Genomic DNA, 17,725 nt, shown 5'->3' with positions numbered 1-17,725 from the left:
TCTTAACAATATTTATTACTGTCAACTCGGTTTTTCTAAAAATTACACACATTTTCTTTGCAAAAAATTTTTGTTCAGTTAACAACATTTTGAATCGTATAATATTCAATGTAAAATAATAGAAAATTTTTTCTTGTTAATTAAACAAAAACTTTGTTAGCTGATTTTGTTTAAATGAAGGCGATAGTGTCATTAGTTCGTAAAATCTTTGAGTTTACAAAGTTTTCACTATTTTGAAATAATATTTAAATAATAAAAAAATATTTTGATTTGATTTCAGCAAATTTAAATATAACTGCAAATATATATATATCAAACTTCTATATTAAATTTAATTTTTGTGCACCTTTAAAAAAATACCCAAAAACCAAATGTCTTGAAATCAAAAAGCTTCTTCTATTCGCAGTAAGAAACATGTTGCTAAAAATACTGCAACATTATTTCCTATAAAAATCAATCCTTTCTCTCTACATTTGCTTTTGTCGACAAAACAAAAAATTTCAAAACAACCATAGATTTCTTGACCGGCTTCCTCCTGCGCATGCACCTTCTCACAGTATGTAATTCTCTATTTAAGACTTCAACGAGCGTCGACACTCGACCAATTTTTCGAAGCTTTGCTATCAAAAAAGATACAAAATCAGTTGATATCTGGCCTTCAGCGAAATAGGTTTGATGTATTTCTCGGGATCGCAGAGATACCTCTACTTTTTTTCAATCCGACGGATGATATCGCGCATAGTGTCGGTCGAGTGATATGATAAATTCCATTTTATTCACGCTTCATTAACTTAATTATTTAAAAAAAAAGAAGAAAAAAAAAGTGTTTTTGAAGATGATCATGTTCTTCTGTCTTTTTAAACACACAAAAGTCCCATCAATTCTTTAGGTTAATTAGAATTCCCATTTCAGCTGAGAATTATCCTTAGACCATGTTAGTAGCATCCTTTCTTTCGGCCTTCCACAATGTCTCCTCCCTTTTGACTTAAAAGGATCAAAGTTTAAGATTAAAAAAAGAAATCTGATTTGAAATAAAAAAAAAGTAATTCCCTTTTTGTGGTCATGTGAATATTTGTGTGCATCCTTCGTGCATCCTTAAACAAAATTACCAAAAAAAAAAAAGAAAAGGAAACAAGGATTGCAGTGATTTCGTTAAATATTAAATTGCACATATTCTAAGTGTCATAATCATATTTTTGTCAAGTGAGTGAGTGCGTCTGTGTGTCCTGTCTTGTGAGCGTTCTGTGACGGCACGGCAGAGGAAAGGATCCATATTTCACTTTGTTTAATTTGTTTTGTGACACAGCAATTCACAAAACTAGGATCAAAGCATAAGCAACAGATATAGAAAGATTCAAAAATACACAACAGCATCCCAGGACGACATCCCTTTTGCAAAGTGCTACATTTTCATCTTACAAAGTGTGTAGGAAAAAGAAAACGGAAACTCATCCTTATACCAGCACGAGTATATTTTCTAAAAGGACAAACAACATAAATATGATGGAAAAGTGTCCTTTTCCTTTTGGTAAGTCCACAAGAAGAACAAAACATGACCCTATTCCCTGCTCCTTGCATTTACATTTGCATTTGCTGTTTTTAGCCATTGTTGTTTTTCTTTGAACCGGAAAGATCTATATAATACGTGTTTTTCTTGAACTTTTATTTTGTTTTCTATGCCTTGAGCCTGAAGTGGACTCTAACGCGTCGTCGTTGGTCCTTTCGTAGAAAACTGTATCACTTCACCGTTTAGACTGAACTTTTTCTTTCATTTTGTTCATTGTGCGTCGTCGTGCATTAAGCTAAGAAAGGTTGGTTAAGTAAGGTAAGGTAAGGTAAGGTATAACTTACATCAAGGGATATGCTTCGAGTTTAGCTGGAATGTAAAACATTCACTTTGTGTGTTAACGAAAGGATGCAGTGCTTTTGTTTTTTTTTTCTCTTCTTTTCTCTCTCTCTCCCTTTCTTTTGCCATCACCAACTCCTTTAGACTTATTGTCGTTATCATCAGGAGGATCGTCCTTGTGCTGCCTTGAAAAGGATTTACAAAGTGGTTTTTATAACATTAAACAGTTATGCAAATAGGTTTTAGCCAGTTTCTTCTATTCTTTCCCTACACACTATAAATTCCAACCACCTTAGTCGTCGTTTTCCCTCTTCTTCGTCATGTATACATTTTTGTTATCCTTTTTTTAGCCAACCCAACACGTCCTAATGGAAATAAATTTTACGATTCGATTGAAAATTTAATGGAAAAATGTGTGATATATGTGAAGTTATTTTTTGTTGTTGTTGTTATAGGTACCTACGTCTATATCCTGGCGATGATGATGGTTTAGGTTTAGTTTGGTTAGGTTAACAGTGCATAGTACATTATATGAAAATATATAGCTTTGAGGGGTTTCCTGATTGAATTTCAAGAATTGTATTATATATTTTGTTTGCTCAAGGCATCACACATCACACTCATCATACTTGTGTGAAGTTGTATATGGTTCCATATGGCATACTGATGGATTAGAAATAAAAAAAGCTGAAATCGTTTTGGCTGCAATCCAAAAGAGTTTTGCTTCCTTATTTTTCAAGATGTTTTTGTTTTGTTTTTATTTCAATACTGAAAATGATGAAATGGTCAAGATTTTGATAGGAATTTTAAGTATATCCTTAAAAAAAGATTTGATACGTTTTTGTATGTGTATTGTTTTGAAATATTATGTAGATAGAGGCTGATTTTTGATTAAAAATTCTTTTGTTATTTTTTGCTTTGTTGCTTTGGGGTCCACATTGTCTGATATAATAGCTTACGAATGATTGTTTTTAGACACAATGGATACTTTATATTTTAATCTCTTGAGACATAAGTTTAATGGGACAAGTTCGGATAAGGGATAAAATTGAACTTGATATTTTTTTTATCTGGTTCAGGTTCAACCCTAAGATAGAAATAGAAGAATGAGCTAAAAGTTAAGCTCAGTTTGGTGAGGGTTCTTGTAGCTCAAAGACCCGTTCTAAAGAAAGTTGTTCATTTTGTCCTCAAGGTTATATTTACGATATAAAAATTATTTTATTAAATATTTATTGTGAGTAAAATTAAATACTTTAGTTACTGTGATTTAAGATAAGCACTGTTCATTTAAAATTATTGATTTTACTTCGAAAGAAAAAAAAAACTAAATTAAACAAATTTAAAAAGATTTTTCTCATGATATCAGAAACCAAATCATCAGATTTGTATTTTTTCATTTTAACACTTAGAAAAATTACTGTAAGAAAATTTGAACTTTTTTAAATTTCAATTAAATACATTTTAATAAAAAAAAAATCCGAAAACAAATTATGTTTTTCTTTAATTTTTAATACTTAAAAACATGACGAAGTTATTTTCGTAAATCAGTTTTCTGTGCTTATTTTTAATTATGGAAGCAGTTTAAGTTAAGGTACTTTAAAATAGTATTTTTAAAACAGTTTGCTACTTAGGATTTCTATCCATTTTTAATTTCTTTCTATTTTAGCTAAGGAAGTTATTGTAATCGGCCTGATTTGTCGAATTGAAAATGTTGACATTTCTCAACGTTTTAAGGAACTAGAGTCGCAATTAAAGATTTTTAGAGATATGTATGTGGGTGTAGTTTTTTTCGTCGTCCAAAGGTCAAGAACCAATAGTGATATCGACTTCAAATAAATTTTGTTATACAGATAATAATGCAGGAAGATCCAAAACAGGCCTCTCAATTGAAAGAGTGTGTTTTTTTTTTTACAAAAGCAGTTTAAAAAAGGCGTCAATTTTGGTTAGCCTTGAATATCTCAAGAACCAAAAAATTTGTCACCTCGAATATTTTACGAACAAAAAATTGTTGTAATCTGAAAAAGTTTTCAGAGAAATCGAATTGACAGTTTTTTTTTATAAAAAATAAAAACCTAAAGGAAAACAATGCTAAAACTTGGTAAAAATTTACTACAGACGCAATTATCTTTTCAAAAATTAAAAATATTGGCTTCAAACTAATTTTGTCCAGCGAAAAATATTGTTTTTGATATTTAGAAAATTTAACTGTTCGTTTTTCCTTAAAAAAATAGTATTTACAAAAAATAGTATGCAAATTTAATAAAAATTGGTGTTCGGTTCTTGATATCTCGTGAGCTATAGAAGATATTGACTAAAAATTAATTTCATTCATCCACTTTGTTTTTGTTTATATAAGAAATACAATTTATTAAAAAGTGTTTTAACAAAAAACAAAAACCTACAACCTTTTAAGTTAGACAAATTTACAGACAGGATAGAAAGTTATCAGTGTGGGTCGCTTCTTTTTAAATTTTTGGAATGGGAAACAAATAAAATTTGGTTTAAAAAGAAGTTCAAGAGATGTTAAATTTTTCCACCAATTACATTTTCTGTATCAAAATTGTAGACCTTCTTTGAAACTTCAAATCGATTGCATCTTTGTGTATAGTTTTGATTGTATTATTCAAAACTTTAAATAAAAAAATGCTCTAAACGAAAAAATGTACATGTTTGAGTATCCTTTTAGGTAGCCCGTTTTTATTCTGGATTATACATTTTTTACCAGAAACCTAAAAGATGTAGTTATAAATCTTACTGAAATAGTTATCGATTATTGACTTGGAATCAATATTAGGAATGATTGAATCTACTACTTTAAGATTATTTTTGTTTTGGTTTTAACTAAGGTTACTTAAAGTTCCTCCTTGGTTAAGACTTTTTGTAGTAAAAAATGTACGGACTCTTTAATTTTCCAATATATTTCTAGAGTTCATCAATGTTGTTCATTTGGTAATTTGTTTTAATATTTGAATTACCATACAATGTTCACTCATTATCCGTCTTCTGATAACATTCTTTAAGAACTTGTTTGTTCTTATTGTTTTTTTAAAGAAATTATTTAAATAAATTAAATTGAATTAAAAAAAAATGACAATCATGACTCTTCATGAGGATCAGCAACATCGAAACCACTAGTTTGATATAAGGAAAATGTAAAGAACTTAAACTATATTTAAATATACCAAATTTTCTCAGCAAGGATTGACTGATTGATTAAAATCCAATTTATTAAAAATATAATAAGAAGCATAAATTATTCCGATTTCAAAAATTAAAAACAAAATGAAATTTGTTCTTAATGGAAACTCGAGTTTTCTTTTCAGAGCCAAGTTGATTTTGTTTGTAAATTTGTATACAAAATTTAAACAAGCCTGATGTTAATAAATTAAAAAAAAACGGCTTAAATAAGAAAACTTGATTAAACTTAAATTTTCTGCAAAATTTTGTTTTTAATGAAAACAAAAATTCTGAGTTCGAATTAAAATTTTGTATTTAGGAACAAATGTTTTTATATTAAATGCAATAAGAAATTTAATTATAAAATTCGGACTTAAATATAAAGTTCTATACAAAGCTTCCGTATGTTAATCACTTACTTACTTACTTAAGGTGGCGCTACAGTCCAGGGCGGACGTGGGGCTCAACCAACATGCGTCTCCAGCCAGCTCGGTTCATAGCTACTTGTCTCCAGTTTCGGCACCAAATTGGTTGAGATCTTCCTCTACTGCACCGTCACTCGGGGTTGGATTCGAAGGACTTCCGGGTTGAAGTGCTGATGTCCATTCGCTCTAATTTATCCAGCTTTCTTTCTTCTCCTCCATTATCCATTTATGCTGACAGGATCAAAAATCACCCGATACATTTTTCTCTCGAAGCATCCTAAGACGCTCTCATCTTTTCTTGACAAGGTCAAGGCCTCAGCGCCATAAATGAGAACCTATATTATGAGTGTCTTATAGATGGTGATTTTAGATGCTTGAGAGAGGACTTTACTTCTCAATTGAATTCTTAGTATAAAGAAGCAGCGATTTGCAAGAGTTATACTTCGTTTGATTTCAGCGCTGGTGTCGTTGTTTGAGTCTAAAACGATGCTTAGGTAGAAAAAGTCTTCAACTACTTCAAAGTAACAGCAGTTCATGGTGACGTTTTTTCCAAGGCGTCGTTGTTCAATGTCCTTTTTCGATGCCAGCATATAATTGGTCTTGCCGTCATTGACCACTAAACCCATCTTCTTTGCTTCTATCGCAATGCTCAAAAACGATCCACTCACATTATACTTTGATCTTCCAATTACGTCAATATCAGCGTATCCGACTAATTGGATGGACCTTTGGAAGATTGTGCTTTTAGTGTTGACGCTAGAGTTTTGTACAATTTTTTCCAGAACGATATTGAAGAAGTCGCACGGCTTGTCTAAAACCTTTATTACATCAAATACATTGGTGAGATCTTTACCAATCTTGATAGAGCAGTGTGCATTCTTCATCGTCATTCTGCAAAAATCGATAAGTTTGACAGGGATGCCAAAACCAGACAATGCTCTGTAGAGCCCTTCCCTTTAGATGCCGTCATAAATGTGGCTATAAAATCGATGAACAGATGGCGGGTATCGATGTAAAGTTCCAAGATATTTCCCAACACCTTCCGTAGTGTTAATATTTGGTCTGAAGCCATACAAATAACGACCTATTAGGTTGTTCACGAACAGCTGCAGACGTTCAGTATCAATTAAGGACCTGAAATGTTTTTATAGAAATTTTGTGTTATATGCTTGGGAGATCTATTTTTTGTACCAAATCCATTCGTATACGAAACAATTGAACGTACGTAATACAAAATAGCGTTCAACCGGAAGTGAGTAGAACGGTCATACCAGAGTTCTTGAGTTCGATCCCTGACTGTGCCACCTAAAGTTATTTTCCTCATGCGAAGAATTGATAAATCCTCCAAATTAGGCGTTGGGATTCGGCTTGCAACTGTAGGTGCCCTCCATCCATGACATAATGACTAGCACATACGAATGGTTGAGAGGTCTAAATCACTAGAAACTAGTTCCCAACGGGCTGTTCCGTCACCTAATTTATTTATTTAACTTGGTTCTACAATCAACTTTTACTCAATATTAAATTGAAATTGAATCAATATAAATTTGAGTTTTAAAAACAATTTTATATCGATATTTTCTTTTTCGAATTACAAACAAAAGTGACCTTTTGTGTTTTAGATTTCAATTTATGATATTTTCAAGTGATTCGAAATCGAAAAGAGAATATCGGTTAAAAACAGTAGTATTTTAATTTAAATGAAATATACCTAACCTATCATTAAGCTTTTAATATTATTTCTTTAAGCACCAAATTTCATTTGAATTTCGAATAAAACCATATTCTTTAAAAAAAAAAAGAGGCTGGGATGCGACCCACACTGATAACTTCCGATCCCGTCGATTGATTTGTCTTGCTTAAAAGTTTGTAGGTTTTCGTGTTGGGTTAAAAAAGTTTTTTTTTAGTTGTATTTTTCTTAAAAATTTTAAAATAACCAACAATATTTTTTTCATATAAAGGAAATAGTTAGGTTTTTTTTTCCAAATTTGCGCACTATTTTTGTAGATTTTTTTTTTCTTTTAAACACACTGTTGGATTTTTACAAAAATCAAGTATCGAAAACAATATTTTTTGTAAAATAAAAAAAAATTGGAGACAATATTTTTAATTTTTTAAAAGCTATTTGAGTCGAAAGTAAATTTTTACCAAGTTTAAGTACTGTTTTTTTGTTCGATTTTTATTTTTTATAAAAAAAAAAACTGTCAATTTGAGTTTTTTCACAAAATTTACCAGATGTTAAAAATGTTTGCTTTCGTTGCACAAATTGTTTTCGATAATTTTTTATTCGTTAAATTTTCGAGGTCACAAATTTTTTTTTTAAGTATCACGTTTATAATATCAAATTTAATTCAAGTGTCTAGCGTCATTGGTTCGTGAGATATTTAGGGTTAACCAACATTTTAATCTTTTTTTTAAACTGCTATGGTAAAAAAAACCATCCACGCAATTTTCTTGAGAGCCCTTTCAGCAATATTATCTGTATAACAAAATTTATTTAAATTGATATTATCTTTACTGGTTCGTACACACGCACGCACAGACATCTTTCTAAATATCTATTATTTCGACTCTGAGGACCTTGAAACGTCGAGAAATATCAAAATTTTAAAATCAGTATACAAGCTTGGAATGCTAAAGGCATTCGAAATAAGTTTCAAGAGTTTTTAAATTTTCTGAATAGTAATGACATTGATATCGCACTAGTAACTGAAACTTGGCTTAGTTCTGTAATCAAACTTCCATCATCCAATTTCAAATACTATCGGTTAGATAGAGTTGATCAAATGGGTGGTGGGGTTGCAATTATAGTACGGAGGTCAATTCGACATTTGCTTTTACCAATAATTCCGACACGAGTTGTTGAAAGTATTGGTATCGAAATTATGCTTAAAAACCAAACATCAATAAAAATTTTGTCTGTGTACTTTCCTGGTGGAACTTCTTCTGAACTCAAAAGAAAATGGTTAACCCAAGATTTAAAAAAGTTTTTTACAATTAGCGGTGGTTTTTTGATAGGCGGTGACTTTAACTGTCGCCATAGAGACTGGGGATGTTTAAGAGCTAACGCTTGGGGAAATATCTTAGCAAGTCTGCCCTTGTCAATTCCAATTAATATTTCTTACCCTCCTTGTCCAACATATTATTATTCAGGTTCACGTGGTAGTCCTTCTGTTCTTGACTTGTTTGTGTCAAATGTACCATGTCTTATATCCCAACCAACTAGTTTTCAAGCTCTCAGCTCTGACCATAATCCTGTTTTTTGTGACCTTTTATGGTCGGGTGAAAAAAATGTGCAATACTTTCAAGATCTTAAAAAGCAAACTGGTTTTGCTTTAGAAGAAAAATCAATAAAAAATCCAAAGTAACCCTACACAGCTCGAAAATATTAACTGTAAAGATGATGTGGATCTTCTGATTCATGACTTTACAGAAAACATAAACTCTGCAATAGATGAAAGTGTGCCTAAAAGAGTAAAGAGAGAAACTTTACATACAAAATTACCATCTAATATACTAGAACTTATTAAATTTAAAAATCTCCATCAAAGGAATTGGCAATGTTATCGTCAACCCTTCTCTAGAAGAATGGTTTCTTATTTCAGTAAGATGATATCAAATGAGCTTATGAAACATCGCAACCATGAATGGAATAAAAAGCTAAGTTCTCTAGATAAAAACGATAAACCTTTTTGGAATATCATTAAAATTGTTAAAAATAAAAATAGAACTCTTCCATTTCTAAAGGACTCGACATCAATATACTTCACCGACAATGAAATGGCTGAAGAACTTGCAAGGAATTTTTCAAAAAACCATTTGGTTTCACAAAACTTAGGTGACAGGGAGACAAATGATCTCGTCAAAGTCCTAATTCAAAATACAAATGCTCTAAATGTGACAACACCATCAAATGCTTTTGTTAACGAAGAAAACATAAAGAATATTAGATGGTATAACAAATGTTTATCTGAAAAACCTGCCAAAGAACGCGATTAGGTACTTAACATTTATAGTCAATTCATGGCTTAAACTTCAATATTTCCCCAATGTTTGGAAAAAGGCAAAAGTTGTGCCTATTTTGAAAGCTGGTAAACCTCCAGCTGTTTCTTCAAGCTACAGACCCATTAGCTTACTCAGCAGCATAAGTAAAATTTATGAAAAAGTCATAAAAGATCAAATTTCAAAGTTTGTTTCAAATTCAAATCTCCTTCCTGACGAGCAATTTGGTTTTAGAAGTTGTCACAGCACATCCCATCAAATACAAAGAATTTGTAACCATGTTAAAGAACATCGTTTACATGGACAGTCAACAGGAATGATAGTGTTAGATATAGAAAAAGCTTTCGATTCTGTATGGCACGATGGTCTTGTATATAAAATGATAAATTTTAAATTTCCAGTGTACTTGTGTAAGATCGTTCAAAGTTTCCTGTCTGGTAGATGTTTTCAAGTGCGTGTCAATAGTGGTATTTCAAATTTACGTTTTTTTTTTGTTTTGGAGTGCCACAAGGATCCGTCCTTGAACCATCTCTGTACAACATATATACTTCTGATTTCCCAGTGCTTCCTTTTTGCAAATCAGCATTATTTGCTGATGACACCGCAATTTTTTCATCGCATGAATTTTCTCTCAATATTGAGACATATCTAAAAAATGCGTTTAAAATTTTAGAAATATATTATAGCAAATGGAAGATTAAACTCAATGTTGGAAAAATGCAAGCCATCTTTTTTTCCCGAAAAAGAAAATCTTGTTTCCTTCCCAGAAGCCAAATCCATATTAATGGAAATATAATCGATTGGAATCAGACTGTAAAGTATCTTGGAGTACATCTAGATACCAAACTTACCTATAGGGTTCATATTAACACCACTTTAAAGCAAATTAATCTTGCTATCAATATGCTTTATCCATTTATTAACAGAAAATCACCACTATCTACCAAAAATAAAATACTAATTCATAAACTTATTTTCCAATCAATATTGCTATATGGGTGCAATTGGAAAAATGCAGCAAAATCTCACATTAAAAGACTACAAATCTCACAGAATAAGATTTTGAAAATGATGTTAAATCTTCCTTGGCATCATTCTACTCTTGATTTGCATAATAGAGCGAATGTCGAATTGATTTCCGATAGGATTTGCAAGCTAACGAATAGTTTTTACAACAGTTGCGATATTTCGGAAAATCTACTTATACAACAGCTTACTTACCTGTGATAATAAACAATTAACTTATTTCGTTTTCCTCTTTCTATATTATTTATTTTTGTACTATATGTACTACATGTTCAATTGATGTCATTTATCTATTTTTGTTTGTATCTATTTTTTTTATTTATTTGTTAATTTATCTATTAATTAATTTATTTATTTATTTACTATTTTACTATTTTTTTTCTTGTTATGTATTTAACTAGTATTAAGTTCTAATTGTTATTATATAATAATAATATGTAAATTTGAGCTATAAACTCTTTGATTATCATGTATACTATTGTGTACAAGTATGATGTATATTAGCTTATACATACATATTATTTTATTAATTGAACCCTTTTTTTTCTAATCCATATGGAGGTTTTTCAATCGTGTTTTCCTTCTATAAAAATCTACTTTATTTTTTGTTCTTTTTCTTTTGTAAGATAATGTTTCAGTAGTAAGAAAATATATTTCATATCTCTGAACGTAAAACGTGCTGTCATAGGCTTTTGAAAAACTATCACAACAAAAAAAAAACATCAGTATACAGATTTTCAATAGTTATTGCCCGAGTTTTGTTGGAAAATCTATCTATAGTACAGTAGGATTTTACACGAATAACAAAAACAATATCCGCAGTATGAATACTACCCATAAAAGTTTAAGTAGAATATTACTACGGTTGGGTTTTTGACATTTATACGAGTCTCAAATGGATCTTATGTTATTTCGTTCTCAAATGTTGATACGATTCATATTGCATTTGTACTTTGGTATTGCGCATTTGGAATCAGGTGTTTTCCATTGGGGGACAAATCAATCTGTCATTGTTAATATTATTCAGTTTTGTTAATAAAAATGGACCAACTGGGCTTATTTTGCAAGTGAAAATAATAGAAAATATAATTAAGTTTTGCTATGTTACCACCAATGTTTTATATCAGTTTAGATTAAATTAATTGTTTTGGTGTTTTCACCGCACAAGAAGATTTAAAATGATTAAGTTTGACAGCATTTTCTAAAATGCAAAAGGGGGTTCGTTATTTCTTATGAATAGCAAGTTCGATAGTTTGATTCGTGTTGAACAATGAAGAACTAAATAGTTCAGAACCATATAAGAATATGCTACCAACTCCATGTGCAATTTTTTTTAAATTTGATTAAAACAAAACCATATTTTTTGTACACAACGTGCAAATAAACAGACCATAATATATTATCTGTACAACCAACTCCATCTTTCATCTCCGATCCCCAACCGTAATTAAGTCGAATCAAGCTCATTTCATCTCGATTCAGGTAGGTATATAAAGATAACACCACATGTTAATGTACTAGTCTACGAACAAACCCCCTTCTTGAAGTTTATATTTTATGGTAAGGCTGCAATTGTTAAATCAATTTTTTTTTAATAGAATTTCAATTTCCAGATGTTTTCTTAGCATTTCTTCTTGAGAATTGTCAATATTATTAGTTTTTGTTTTGCTAAGTTAATTTTAACTTTTCATTTTCACAAAACTTTCTTCTATTTTTGTTTTTTTTTTTATTGTTCTGACAGATTTTCTACAGTCTACGTACAAATTTTTAACTAAAAAAATTGGCTACTTCCAATGCGTTTTCTTTCTACTATGCTATTAATATTTAGAATGCCAGAAAATACGAGTATTGTCACATGTGTTATTGAAAGCTAAAAATTCTGTATAAGGTTTGAAATGTGTGACAGAAAGTAATGTTTTGGAATAAGATTGATGTTCGTATTTATAAATATTTTAATTTGTTTCCATTTTCAATTTGTTCGTAATGTCTTTTGTAAGCACAAATCTTTTCCTTTAAAAGCCATTTTCATCTAAATGTTTATTTTTCATCGCAAAATTTTAAGAATTCTTAATTTTTATTTTCTACTTTCAAAACTAATTTTGCACGTCATAATAACAAATCATTAAAAACAGCTAACCGTAGTGCATATTATTACCAGGTAATTCTATTTCAAGCTAATAATCTCCATCCTCTATGATCTACATTATTTTGCTTTTAACGCTTTTAATGTTCTAGTTTCTTGCCAAATATTGAAAAGAATTGTCAATCAAGTATGTTTTCATCTGACAATTTGTATTCATAGAGCAAAAATTAAATCTAAGGCTAAATGCATTTGTCTGTTAATTCCATCAAACACCAGCCAAAAGATGGCGACTTGCCAATCATAATTTTTGAGTACCTCCATTGATTTATCCGGTTGTAATAAACACTTTTAAGAAAACAAAATTTATATTAATAAGCTGTCATAAGCACTCTCTCATTTATTGAGTTTTATTTTAAGAAAATTATGTTTATCATAAAAATCTCAATTAAATCGACTTCAAAAAATAAACTTTAAATTAATTAATTAAGTTTATAAGAAAAATAACAATAATAATTATATGGTTCATTTAGAAGAACTGACCTCACATAATATTTACATAATAAACAGACATTTCCATATGGATCCAAATTTTACGGTTCATGAATGAGAAATGAGATCATTTCAAAAAATCATTACGTGAGTTATTTTACGCGGGAAACAAAATATTGGATTTCTATAAATTTTATAGACGTTATACAAAATTAGATTTTTATTTTCTTTTATATGTACCGGCATGTGTTTGTTTTCTTTGAATCAACAAAAATAATAAATTTAATGATTTTTTCGTCATGAAATCAAGTTGGAAGACCAACAGAGGGATGGGTGCAACATGATAGACGTATTTTTAAGTGATTTTTTGTCTATTCAATAGGAAAAATAGGAGTGTGTGTAAAATACCCCAAAGTCGATCAATATCTAAGCTTTGAATATTTCATGGGTAGGCAGAGAGTAGAGGGTGGAATTATGTCAACCGTGAAAAAACCTACCCACCTTGTTGACCCAGTTATTATTTTTAAAGTACTTTTAATTTAATACATGCTGGAACTCTTTTGACCGATAAAATTGAATTAGATTTGAAAGGGCAATGTTTTTTTGAATATGATTATTACATTCTCGATAACCATAGCCAACATTTTGATTTGAGGTCCTTGGAAATATTTATTTTAATTAGACAATCAATTTAAGCACTTATGGGGAGCTTATAAAACATTGGGGTATTCAATTATTCAATTAAAACAGTATATTTTAAAGGGTGTTAAGAGTATTCGGAAAAAGGTTAAAAGCATATTATAGGAAACCAAAATATGATTGAGGTATAATAAAAGAGACATTTTGATGAAAATATTAGCTTTTGACTTCAATCACTTGAGATGGAATTGACGTACAGAACAGACGTTGCGTCGCGTCGTCCTTTCATGTCATATCATATTGTAAAAGAGAATCCAGAGAGGCATTCGTGTTTTATTATCCAAAATAAACCATTCACGATGCAGGTTACTTTTGAATATACATAACAATTTGTGATAACTTATAGAAACAGTGATTTCAGAAACCTAAAAATTAAGTTCGTTTTTGATGTGTATGGATGACTAATTTGTGTCAGAAACGGCAAGGTAGTTTGATCTGTAGTTAAAAATTTTTGAAAAGAAAAAAATGTATGGACTTGTTCTTACATCATTTTATTTTCGTAAGCAAAAGAAGTTGTTTTCGATATTTAATAAAGTTGATGAGTTCAAACACTTTTTGAAAACTAATGTATTCATTTGTTCTATGTCATTTAATAAAATATACATATGTAATAGGGTGTCCCAAGGTATAAGGGAACATTTTTTTTTTTGAAACTTGATATGCATACCCTCCATTTTGTTCGTATTAGCTTTAAATACTTGACTATAAAAATGTTAGAGCGATTGGATAACAGTAACCCGTGCCGACTTGATGCCAAACTTAGAGCCTAAGAATTTATTCTTTTTCAGTTTTCAAGTACTTAAAACTCATGAAAATAAAACTCTAACGAAATAAAATTTGCTTCAAATTATTTATTTACGAAAAACAACAAATCTTAATTGCTCTTTCATTAAATCATATCCATTATCCATATGTTATTATTCACCATATTTCCTTTTGAGGTTTGCCTCCTTACAATCAGGGTATATTTTTCTGTGTTCTTGAACACAGCGTAACAAAAATTGTTTGATAACATCTTCGACTGTTATCAAACAATGAAAGTCTTGCATAAGTTTAACAGCTCTTTCAGCAGTGTCATTAACAGTTCTGAGTGTTGAAACAGCATTTTTGGCTTGTAAATATGAAGTTGAAGTATTCCATGAATATGGAATTTCTTGAAGAAAACTGTCATCAATTTTGAGTCGAGCGAAGAAGAACTTGCTTCTGATCGACACGAAATCTTCTAAGTTTTTTTTTATTTTATTTTATTTTTATTTTATTTTATTTCGTGATTGCTAAATAACTGTAAGATACAATATCTTATAAGATAGTTATAAGCTTATTTTACAGAGTTGAGCAAGCAATTAGTTAAATTAATATTAAAATTGAATCAAATATAACTAAACGATAATGAGAGAGAGAAAAGAATATATATTTATGTATAATACAATTTTTAAATTTCATTTAAGTATTTACTGAAAAATGACTTTTTAAAGCCTTTTTAATTCTTGTTGTGTTTTGAATTTCTTTAATATTGCGTGGTAAGGAATTCCAAAGATGGACTGAATTTACAAAAAATTGACGCTCGGAGGTTAAAAACGAATAGCGAGGATGAATCAGTTGACGAGATCTATTCGAGGTAGCAAAACTAATTTTGTCAAAACAGTATTGTGGTTGGCGTGTAAGCAGTATATCAGAGAGCAAGATCAAACTGCGAAGTTCAAGATAATTTTCAAACGGCATATCCAGCAGCAGCGTAGCAAAATCAGATATTCTATCGTATCTTCGTAGGCCAAAGACGTAACGAACAGTACTATTAAAGGCAACATTGAGTTTACGTTTGCTTACGTAATTGCAGTTGCAGTATATTTCGCAGCCGTATGTCAAAATCGGTAATATTAAAGTTTTGGCAAGAAGTAAACGTGTTTTTACCGGCGTAAAAGACTGGGTAACCCATAATGCACGTAGAACACCATATACTTTGCCGACAAGTCCATTTATATGATTGTCCCAAGTCAAAAAGCGGTTAAAAGTCACTCCGAGATTTTTGGCAGTTTCAACATATTCGATTGGAGCATTGCCCAACAAAATCGGCGGAAAATAATCAAGATCTAGACTCTTTCTAGATATAACTACACATTTTGATTTTTTTGGGTTCAAAATAAGACCATTTAATTGGGACCAATTTAAAATTTTTTCAAGGTCTTCATTGACACAGAAAGCTCCATGCTCAATGAGTCCAAGTGGGCAGCTTAGGAACAGCTGAACGTCATCAGCATACATTTGACAAGAACAATTATCAACCAAGGATGGTTGAAGTTCTTATCTGAAACAATACAAAATAATAAAGATAAAAAACCTCAAAATAAAAGGACAACTGAAACTGTTTTATGTATATATGGCTCCTGGAGGTCTAATCTAATGAACCGGCAAGTTCTTCCTTGGATGGAATGTACCGTTTCTCATGGGTCGACACTTGTTCACTCGTCAAATTTGCGACCATTTTAGTTTTAGTTTCTTTTACCACTTCATTGTGAAATAAGGATAGCATGACTACTTCATCTGTCAAATACCATAAATGCTGACTAAACTTTTTTAAGAGCTGCTTTCGAGATACTTTGATCCACTTGTTCATAGTCGTTCACTGCCTTTAGGAAGCACAAATCCTGGTAAGGTGATTTCACTGGTAAAATGCATTGAAGCCATGGATTAACATAACATGTTACAATAAAGTAGCATACATCTAATAGTGATGCTTTGTCCTTGGAAGTTATTTTCAATTGAGAGCTAAGTAAAACCATTTTAAGGGAATATATTGCTCTTGCCATCCATCTAGCTTGATGCATGGCTCCTGGAGGTCTAATCTTGAACTTCTTTTCTGGATTTCCTCTCAAAAACATCAAACAGAGCTCAATCAATTCTCGAATAATCATCTTTAACTATTTCCTTGTTCAATTCTGTTTGATAGAATCTAATAAATTCATCTATCTGTGAAACGGTTAGGAAAGCTTGTAAGTTTTCTCTGAAACTGTTGATATTTACGGAGTTTATATTTTTCCAACCATCTTTAAACTTTTTAAACAGTGGAATATCGGGGCTTGTTGCAAACTGGCTGTTCAAAACAGCATGCGCCTGTTCCTTGCCGGTAGAATTTTCTAATTTGGGAACACCAATGATTTGCTCTTCTTTATCAAAAGTAATAACAATTGGAAGCCATTCTTCTTTCGATTTTTGCATCTAGACCTGGTAAAAGTTTGCCCCAATGTACCGTGACAACATCTGGAACTTTATTGCCAACATCTTTTTTTATTGCTTTGGCGCGTTCCTCTCTCTTTTGAGTACGGATACGTTGGATGGAAGACTTACTTATTGTAAATTCGTCAGGGTTATGCCCTAATGCCTCTATGGCAGCTTGTATAATATAAACAGAATCTCTCATGCTCAACTGACACCGGTCTCAGGCAGCCACTAATTTAGAAGTAATGAAGTCTATTTTTATTCCTGTTTTACTGGTCCCAGGCCGCGTGTCCTCAATCAAATTTAACGCTAATAATTTAGGAGTAATGATATCTGTTCTCACCTCAGTTGTACCTTTTCCGGGTTGTGGGGTCTCGAGCTCATTTTCTAAATTTTCTTCGAAGTCTAGGTCACTATCTTCATCTCCAAATTTTGGAGATAAAACAACCTGTAAGGGTCCACACAAAGATGTCGCAGAAGAAGATTTGTTTCGCCGGTTTTCTTCTTGAATAGCTCTCAGTCGTGACCTTTTTTTCTTTTTCAGCCAGCTTTTTATCCACTCCAGCTAAATGACCGGGTCGTCCTGGCTCTCGTTGCAGTTGCAAAAATATTCTATCTTCTTTTATCTTTATCAATTGGAGATCATCTGCGTAAAAAATATCAAATAAATTGTCCAAATTGGTTTCAAACTCTTGTGGACGTCGTTTGAACACGTCCCCAGTTTTTTACGCATTTTTTTGCAAATCTCTCCAAGTTTGGTAT

At 30.9% G+C, this 17,725-nt stretch overlaps 1 protein-coding gene across 2 annotated transcripts in view; it reads left to right on the top strand.

Moving 5' to 3' along the window:
- Positions 1-657: 657 nt before the first annotated feature.
- The window catches only part of LOC129940526 (tyramine/octopamine receptor), a 239,966-nt gene continuing 222,898 nt past the window's right edge, over positions 658-17,725 (top strand). For both annotated transcript variants that reach the window (XM_056048891.1, XM_056048890.1), the window contains exon 1: positions 658-1,528. The gene's annotated coding sequence lies outside the window, so the exon portion shown is untranslated. The remainder of the gene's footprint in view (positions 1,529-17,725) is intronic.

Source organism: Eupeodes corollae, chromosome 1 (assembly GCF_945859685.1).
Source record: "Eupeodes corollae chromosome 1, idEupCoro1.1, whole genome shotgun sequence".
Lineage (NCBI taxonomy): Eukaryota > Metazoa > Arthropoda > Insecta > Diptera > Syrphidae > Eupeodes > Eupeodes corollae.
The sequence above is the reverse complement of the archived record's forward strand: the minus strand, read 5'-3'. Positions and strand labels throughout refer to the sequence as shown.